The sequence below is a fragment of the Oncorhynchus clarkii genome, chromosome 1 (assembly GCF_045791955.1).
Source record: "Oncorhynchus clarkii lewisi isolate Uvic-CL-2024 chromosome 1, UVic_Ocla_1.0, whole genome shotgun sequence".
Classification (NCBI taxonomy): Eukaryota; Metazoa; Chordata; class Actinopteri; order Salmoniformes; family Salmonidae; genus Oncorhynchus; species Oncorhynchus clarkii.
The window spans coordinates 59,888,838-59,899,092 of NC_092147.1; positions in this window are offsets into that span (position 1 = coordinate 59,888,838).

Consider the following 10,255-nt stretch of genomic DNA (forward strand, 5'->3'; position numbering starts at 1 on the left):
CTACGATCCCCACAAGCTTCTGAAGTCGATCGATACAGCTGATCCGTCAACTTCTGTCGGTAGCGTCCGAACACTGATACACTAATATGACCCCTCTGTGTAAAGGTGAGACTTGTTTTGCTCTAGGACACCCACAGGCCTCACAAGACTCGTCTAAAGGTCCCCTGGTACCAGTCAAAAACATTTATGGAAGTACAGTGCATTTGGAAAGTATTCAGACCCCTTCCCTTTTTCCACATTTTGTTATGTTACAGTCTTATTCTAAAATAGATTACAATTATTGTTTTTTTGAATGTATTGAAAATAAAAAAAAACAGATACCTTATTTACATAAGTATTCAGACTCTTTGCTATGAGAATCCATTGATCCTCCTTGAGATGTTTCTACAACTCGATTGGAGTCCACCTGTGGTAAATTAAATTGATTGGACATGATTTGGAAAGGCACACAACTGTCTATATAAGGTCCCACAGTGCATGTCAGTGAAAAAAACAAGCCATGAGGTCGAAGGAATTGTCCGTAGAGCTCCCAGACAGGATTGTGTCAAGGCACAGTGTCCTCCATCACTGTGGGGGGACTTGGTCAGGGAGGTGGCCAAGAATCCGATGGTCACTCTGACAGACCTCCAGAGTTCTTCTGTGGAGATGGAAGAACCTTCCAGAAGGACAACCATCTCTTCAGCACTCCACCAATCAGGCCTTTATAGTAGAGTGGCCAGACGGAAGCCACTTTTCAGTAAAATACATATGACAGCCTGCTTGGAGTTTGCCAAAAGGCATCTAAAGGACTCTCAGACGATGAGAAACCAGATTCTCTGGTCTGATGAAACCAAGATTGAACTCTTCGGCCTGAATGCTAAGCGTCACATCTGGAAGAAACCTGGCACCATTCCTACGGTGAAGCAGGGTGGTGGCAGCATCATGCTGTAGGAAAGCTTTTCAGTGGCAGGGACAGAGAGACTAATCAGGATCGAGGGAAAGATGAACGGAGTAAAGTACTGTAAAATGATGAAAACCTGCTCCAGAGTGCTCAGGACCTCAGGCTGGGGAGAAGGTTCACCTTCCCACAGGACAACGACCCTAATCACACAGCCTAGACAACGGAGAAGTGGCTTCGGGACAAGTCTCTGAACCCGATTGAACATCTCTGGAGACACCTGAAAATAGCTGTGCAGCGATGCTCCCCATCCAACCTGACAGATCTTGAGAGGATCTGCAGAGAAGTATGGGAGAAACTCCCCAACTACAGTTGTGCCAAGCTTGTAGCGTCATACCCAAGAAGGCTTGAGGCTGTAATCGCTGCAAAACGTGCTTCAACACAGTAATGAGTAAAGGGTCTGAATAATTATGTAAAATGTGGTATTTGCGAAAAATAATTTAAAAAAGTTATTTCTTTGTCATTATGGTGTGTTATGTGTAGAAATGAGGTGGGGACTACTTAATCAATTTTAGAATAAGGCTGTAAATTTAGAAAAAGTCCAGGCTCTGGCTATCGACTCCGATTTCAGAGCACTCTCATCTGGCAAAAAAACATTTAATTTGTTGCCAGCAGCACAGTTACAGTCACCAACGCTCTGGATAACATGAAAACTGCCTAACCAGCTCTGCTAGGGCGAGTAAAATTGTCAGTGAGGTGTTCTCTCATTTGTATCTGGAAGTATCTAGCCAGCTAGCCAACGTTAGCCAGTTAGCTTGGGTGCTTGACTGCCATCGTGTGGTCAGAACGCTCGGATCAACCCTACTCCTCGGCCAGAGCGTCCAGTGTGCGCTCTGAACGCTCCGGGAGCGAAACTCTCTGAATTTATGAACGCCCACAAAGTCTCTGCGACTGTCGCGACGTACGTTGTCGTGCTTACTGCCTCAGCTACCAGACCAAATCCTCCAGTGACAAGAAGATGCAAGAGTTCTAAAATGCTCGGATAGAAGTGCCTAGTTTTATTTTGTCACACTGTGGCAGTAAGCTATTTTCTGTAAGCTAAAGTATCTAAAGTTAAGACGTTGTCAGCTATACTATGGTCATTATTTGAACTGGCTAGCCAGCTAGCAACGAACCAAAACATTGTTTCGAAAATTGCTTTTAGTTGCCTGGCTTGCTAGGTTTTCCATTTACTTAATTTATTTTTAAACGGGTGGCTTTATTGGTGTTAAAATAGAGAAAGTATGCTATTTGGAGCACCAGGCTGCTGATATTATGCAGAGGCTGTCGTTTTGTGTTTCTACTTTTTCATAACGACAATGACAAGTTTGATGTCTACAATTGTCTACAGACATGTCGTTAGGCGGAGTGTAAACCAGCTTTAACAGTGAAATGCTAACAAGCATGTCCAAAAACGCTGCCAAACTCTCCAAACTAACTCATATTCCATCAGAATCCCATTCTGATTGATGTCTCTGCACTACATTTTTTTTCAAGATTTTCCACGGTCCCATAAATCCATATTTGTATCTTTTCGTTGTTGTAAACAGCATCATTAAAACAAGGATTTCTGGCACAGTGAAACAATAAATTGAGTGCAGATACATAATTCAGAATGGGATTCTGATGGAATATGAGTTCGTGTGGATCTTTTTTAGAGTGATTTCTAATATGCTTTAGACATATTTGCATATTGCATTATAGGCAAAGGCAAGTGATGACTCAGCAAAATGTGACAACTAATTATCTCTGTAACGAAACAAAATATCCAAAATGATTTGGGGGATCAACTACAAGCACAGAAGAGTAAAAATCAATAATTATATTTTTGTTCAGTATATAAATGAATGATATGCACCCATTGATTCTTGAAAAATCGAATTTATAAATGCCTCATGAGCTTAGTTCAACTGTCATACCCCATCAGAACCCCAAATATAAGTTTGTTTTACTCCAATGTTTGTGAAGAAAGTGAAAGTAAACAAATACTATACAACCTCAAAACATTAAGGCCTTAAAACTATGACTTTGATATCATGGATTTTCAGTCCTTGCATCCATAGCTCTGTCTATGGGCTCTATTTTAACACACCTAATGCAATGGTAAATATAAGCGCAGGCGGTAGCGCTATAGGTTCAGGGGTGTGTCAGAAATACTTTTGCCATTTTCACCATATAAACGAGTTGTGGGTGTGTCGAGGCTTGGCCCCTCACTAGCCAATAAAAACGTGCTCCATGATGAATTATGTGGTTGCTTCAAGTTGCGTTTTTACTCCGCTTTTTACCCCGACATAGTGTGAAATACATATATAAACAATAGCTTAAATGTAGGCTAATATTGATGAGTGGCAATGAGAAGATTCTGGATCTACAGTGCTTCAGAAAGTATTCATACCCCTTGATTGACTTATTCCACATGTTATTATGTTACACCCTGAATTCAAAATTGATTTTAAAAAATCTCACTCATCTACAAACAACAACCCCATAATGATAAAGTGAAAACATGTTTTTTAAATTTGTGCACATTTATTGAAAATGAAATACAGAAATCTAATTTACAAAAGCATTTAGATCCCAGCACCTTTGGCAGCGATTACAGCTGTGAGTTGTCTTGGGTATGTCTGCATCAGCTTTGCACATCTGGATTTGGGGTTTTTCTTCCTTGAAGATTTTCTCAAACTCTGTTAAAACTTCTTAAGGCTAGGGGGCACTATTTTCACGTCCAGATGAAAAGTGTGCCCAAAGTAAACTGCCTGCTACTCAGGCCCAGAAGCTAGGATATGCATGTAATTGGTAGATTTGCATAGAAAACACTCTAAAGTTTCTAAACCTGTTAAAATTATGTCTGTGAATATAACATAACTTATTTGGCAGGCGAAACCCCGAGGACAAACCATCCACTCTCTTTTCAATGGGTTTTCTATGTGGATCTAGATTTCTAAGGCACTTGCTTGCAGTTCCTATCGCTTCCACTAGACGACAACAGTCTTTAGAAATTGGTTGATGTTTTTCCTTTGAGAAATGAAGAAGTAGGGCTGTTCAGAACAAGGGTCGAGTCTAGTGTACTGTTGTGGTTGGGGCGCACAACCTGAAAGCTCACTCCACTTTGTTTTCATCAGGTATTGAACACAGTTTATCCCGTCTTAAATTGTATAGATTATTTATGTTTAAAAATACCTAAAGTTGGATTAGGAAAGCTGTTTGAAATGTTTGGATCAAGTTTACACAAGTTGGAACCAGTGTTTTTCTGGATCAAATGGACATTTTGGAGATATAACGACAGAATTTATCGAACGAAAGGACCATTTGTGATGTTTAATGGACATATTGGAGTGCCAACAGAAGAAGATCTTGAAATGTAAGGCATGAATTATATCGTTATTTCTGACTTTTGTGTCGCGCCTGGCAGGTTGAAATGTGATTTTCATGTGTTTGTTTGATGGGGTGCTGTCCTCAGATAATAGCATGGTTTTCTTTGGCCGTAAAGCCTTTTTGAAATCTGACACTGTGGCTGGATTAACGAGAAGTTAATCTTTAAACCGATGTATAACACTTGTATGATACATTAATTATTATTATGAGTATTTCTGTTTTTGAATTTGGCGCGCTGCTATTTCACTGGGTGTTGTCAAAACGGGATTGGCGCGCGAAGGGATCACTAAGAAGTTAAATTAGATGGGGATCAGCGGTGAACAGCAGTCTTCAAGTCTTTCCACAGATTTGGGCTTTGGCTGGGTTACCTTAGGACTTTCACATTCTTGTTCTGAAGCAATTCCAGAATTTCTTTGGCTGTATGCTTGGGGTTTGTTCTGTTGGAATGTAGTGTTAGTACTTCAGCCTCCCATGGTTTCTCAGCGGCAGCTGTAAGCGGCAGCTGTAATGTAAGCGGCAGCTGTAAGCGGCAGCTGTAAGCGGCAGCTGTAAGCGGCGGTCGTGTCAGTGGTGGTTTTGTCGCAAAACTAAGGCCGTTGCGGAAACAAAGACTGTTCTGCCGAGTTGTTCTGTGGAGTTATTTGAGGAAGGAAAGAGAGGAAGGCTCCACAACACTCTCTCACGTAAGTATCTTACCTAGTTATTTTCCGATTATCAAATGTTTTCTTTTTGTAGCTTTGGCAAATATGTGTTTGTTTTCTATACCTGTTCGACTCTTCTCCATGTAGGCTTTACAAACGCTCCCCACCCCTTGGCTGCAACACTTCTAATTTAGTGTACACTTCAGTGCACAACCCATTCCGGTTCTCTGGCAGCGTTTGGAACTGCCGATCTATGGTCAAGAACGCCAAGTTCATCTCAGCCTATGCTGCCCTTCAGTCCCTTGACTTTTTGGCCCTGACAGTGTTCTCTGGGGTGATCCCCCAGAAAACACTGCTACTCCAGCTGCTATTTCTTCATCTGACTTCATTTTCTCTCATAGTCCAAAAGCATCTGGTTGTCCCAGTGGTGGCACAGGTCTACTCATTTCTCCTAAGTGGAGATTTTCTTTTTTCAGCCTCTCTCACCTGTCCATCTCCGCATTTCAAAGCCATGCTGTCACTTGTCCACTCAAGCTTAACATTATTGTCAACTATCGCCCACCAGGTAACCATGGAGTGTTCCTCAATAAGCTTGACACCTTGATAAGCTCATTTCCAGCCAATGGCTCACCGCTCTTCGTACTTGGCAATTTCAACCTCCCGACGTCTGCCTTCGATTCATTTCTTTTGAAATCTCTCTTTCTCTACCTTCCCTCTTTTGACCTCACCCTTTCCCGATCCCCTGTCACTTGTCCACTCAAGCTTCTCTGATCACATTATTCCCCTACCCAGATGGTCATGCACTATCGCCCACCAGACGGTGAAAAAATCAGTCAACCATCATTGGCCTGAAAGACAGCTGGAGCGTGTGTTAAACGCCGTCGCACGAGATGGTAAGCGTTACTCCTGGCTCCCTGCAATGTCATTCAGCCCTCGATAATCTATGCAGTCTACCCCGGGGGGAGTTGACACCTTGATAAGCTCATACCATCCAGGGCGAACAAGGCCGTCCTGTCTGAGCCAATGGCTCACCGCTCTTCGTACTTGGCAATTTCAACCTCCCGACGTCTGCCTTCGATTCATTTCTTTTGAAATCTCTCTTTCTCTACCTTCCCTCTTTTGACCTCACCCTTTCCCGATCCCCTCCAACTCACAAAGCAGGCAATACACTTAAGCTCATCTTTACTACAGGCTGCTCGCCTACTAATCTCACTGCAAGCCCCCTCCAGGTCTCTGATCACCACTTTGTTTCTTTTTCTGTCTCCCTTTCCTTCAACCCAAACCACTAATCCCCTACCCAGATGGTCATGCACCATCACAATCTGCTCTCTCTCTCCTCTTCTATCTTATCATCTCTCCTTTCTGCTAAATTATTCTCCCTCCTGTCTCCTGATTCTGCCTCTTTGACCTTACTCTCCTCCCTTTCCGCATTCCTGTGACTCGCACTGTCCCCTTTCCTTCCGGCCTGGCTCGGCCCTCCCCTCCTGCTCTGTATCTGAGTCACTCATTGCAGCTTACAAAACAGGGCTGCAGGCAACTGAGCGAAAATGTAGGAAGACTAAACTTCTGGAGGACCTACCATCTTTTCACTCCCTCCTATCTACCTTCTCTTCCTCTGTATCTGCTGCTATAACCACTTTCTACCAGAGGTGGGACCAAGTCATTGTTTTACAAGTCACAAGTAAGTCTCAAGTCTTAGCACTCAAGTCCCAAGTCAAGACAGGCAAGTCCGAGTCAAGTCTCAAGTCAAGACCAACAAGTCTCAAGTCAAATGTCAAGTCCTAAACTTTGAGTTTCGAGTCCTAAACAAGTCATAATGTGCTCTTCACCAAATGTAATACCATTTAATATTTTTAACAAGAGTAGCATATAGCATATTACATTTACGTAAATCATGAATGCTTTTCAAAATACAGTATATCTATTACTTTCCAAATAAACTTTATAGTTCCGTGAGAATACATGGGTAGCCATAAGAAAGACCCCCCCCAATAGCGATCGACTATCGAGGATCGCTATGGGGCGCAATCTGGAGAGGTAGGCTTGTACACAATTGCCCAACCTTAACACACAGTAGGCTAACATATGTCAATGGCTTTAGGAACAGCAGTAACATCAGGCAGGATTTGGGCTACGAACTGCCTAGCCAGTTGCAGCTCAATCTTGGGTCCAATGATCACGTTCCCGCACTGACTGACTGTGTGGAGGCTCATTGATTTAACGTTACGTTAGCCAACATGCTACACTAGCAAAGTTATGAATGATATAGCTGTTGGCTATATTAGCCATGACGTACCGTTCTTTGTGCAGCTTCAAATGTCGAACAACGTTGGAAGTTGTTGCGCCTCCGTCTGTCACTTTCTTCCCGCATGTTTTGCAAGTTGCAATCCATTTTTTGTTGATACAGCGTAGTCTTTATATCTGAAAATAATAATTTTGGGTATCATCTTTCCAAGGTCTCCATCTGAATTCACTCTTCCGACGTTCCTCTGCACTGCCACGTGCAACTTTTTCTCAGCTGGCCGTGAACCATCAGATCCTCCTCCCTCTCAGGGCTGGGTGTTTTAGGCTCTGCACACTCTTACATTGCATCCTACATTGCATCCTACCTGGCAGACAGCTCCTAGTTCTAGTCCCTCTTCTCTCTATACACCAAGTAACTCGGCTCCGTCATATCCTCACATGGTCTCTCCTATCATTGCTATGCGGATGGCACTCAACTACTTTTCTCCTTACCCCCTTCTGACACCCAAGTGGCGACACACATCTCTGCATGCCTGGCAGACATCTTAACTTAGATGTCGGCCCACCACCTCAAGCTCAACCTCGACAAGACAGAGCTGCAGTTCCTCCCGGGGGAAGGCCTTCCCGCTCAAAATCAAATCAAATGTATTTATATAGCCCTTCGTACATGCTGATATCTCAAAGTGCTGTACAGAAACCCAGCCTATAACCCCAAACAGCACCTGCATTAGGTGTAGAAGCACGGTGGCTAGGAAAAACTCCCTAGAAAGGCCAAAACCTAGGAAGAAACCTAGAGAGGAATGTGGGGTGGCCAGTCCTCTTCTGGCCGTGCCGGGTGGAGATTATAACAGAACATGGCCAAGATGTTCAAATGTTCATAAATGACCAGCATGGTCAAATAATAATAATCACAGGCAGAACAGTTGGAACTGGAGCAGCAGCACGGCCAGGTGGACTGGGGACAGCAAGAAGTCATCTTGTCAGGTAGTCCTTAGGCATGGTCCTAGGGCTCAGGGAGAGAGAGAGAGAAAGAAAGAGAGAATTAGAGAGAGCATACTTAAATTCACACAGGACACCGGATAGGACAGGAGAAGTACTCCAGATATAACAAACTGACCCTAGCCCCCCGACACATAAACTACTGCAGCATAAATACTGGAGGCTGAGACAGGAGGGTCAGGAGACACTGTGACCTCTCTATCAAAGACCTCTCTATCACGGTTGACAACTCCACAGTGCCGCCCTCCCAGAGTGCAAAGAATCTTTGTGTGATCCTTAACAAGACCCTGTCGTTCTCTGCAAACATCAAAGCAGTGACTCACTCCTGCAGGTTCATGCTCTACAACATCCGTAGAGCACGGCCCTACCTCACACAGGAAGCGGCGCAGGTCCTATTCCAGACACTTGTCCTTTCCCATCTGGACTACTGCAACTCGCTGTTGGCTGGGCTCCCCGCTTGTGCCATCAAACCTCTGCAACTTATCCAGAACGCTACAGCCCGCTATGCTTACACCTCAACCCGAGCACTCCGTTCTGCCACCTCAGGTCTCTTGGCCCTCCCACCCCTACAGGAGGGCAGCTCCCACTCAGTCCAGTCCAAGTTCTTCTCTGTCCTTACACCCCAATGGTGGAACCAGTTTCCCCTTGAAGCTATAACAGCAAAGTCCCTGCTCATCTTCTGAAAACATCTGAAACCCTTCCTCTTCAAACAGTATCTTATATAATCCTCCTCCTCACCTTGAGGAAAACCTTAACCAGCACTTGCACTTGACCCCCCTCTACTGATAGCTACTTTATTTAGGAAAACTGTACTTTCTATGCCTGTGATATGTGGTTGTCATCTTAAGATGAATGCACTAACTGTAAATCGAGCGACTGCTAAATTCTCCACAGTCTAAGGTTGTTTGCAGAGGGTGAATGGGCAAGACAAGTGCAGAGAGAGGCAAGAGAAGCCCAGAGATATAGAATCAATCATGATGTCTCATTTGCAGAGGCTGTAGGACAGATCGCTGTCACTACTCAGTGGACTGATGGAGCTACTATGACTGCTCCCGTAGTAAGAGGTCCTACTGTCAGAACTGGTGCTTCTGCTAGTCCTGACATGGTTTCCAGGTCTGTTCAGAAATCATGCTGTGTCAAAGGACGCTTTGATAGTAAATAAAATGGACGTCGTAGCTGCCATTGGAAAGGTTATTAACACGACTCGGATTGTGGAAAGCAGAAATGACAGGTTGACTATTATTGTGGATACGGCAACAGAGTTATTAGAGGTAACAGATGTTACTGTCAACATTATTTTTTTAAATGCTGAATAATCCTAGAGAAGAAGAACAGACCTTAGACCAGCTAATGGATCAATGTCAAGGTGGACAAGGAGGTTAATTTGGGAGATACATTTGTACTATCAAGGACTGTGAAGAGAGCAGTGGGAAAGGTGGATTCAATCATGGTGACTAGAAGCGGCCTTGTTCTGATTAATTGTGTAGATGAAAAACAGAAGACGCGTGCAATGGATCTGGCAAAATTCACCGCATCGGAAGTAACCTGTATTGATCTTCGAAGAAGGGCAGCTGCCAAAGGAGTTACAGTATGTCTGGAGTGTTGTTAGATGACGACTACCTTATTCAGAAAATCCCAGGAGTGATCAGTGCATGTCACCTGACCAGTATGGTAAATGGAAAGAAGGAGAAAAGCCTATCAATACTATTGCTGGTTGAGGAGACAACCTGCACATGTGAAGCTTGGATACGTGAGGTATGCGGTGAGAGCATTTGTGTCCAAACAATTACACTCTGGGAATTGCAAAAGATATGGCCACGTGTCAAATGTTTGCAGATGGAAGAATTATGTTATTGAATATACTGTGAATGGAAAATGTTGCAACTGTGGTGGGGATCATACTCCGGACTTCCTTGAGTGCCCTGTTAGGGTGAAAGAGGTTGAGTTGTCAAAGATCAGGGCTGCACAGCAGATTCCCTATGTGGAGGTGGTGAAGCGAGTCAAGAGGGTCAAGACGGATATGCTCATTGTGAAGAAGGTGGATTTTGTAGCATTTATAGCCACAGTTATTAATTGTACT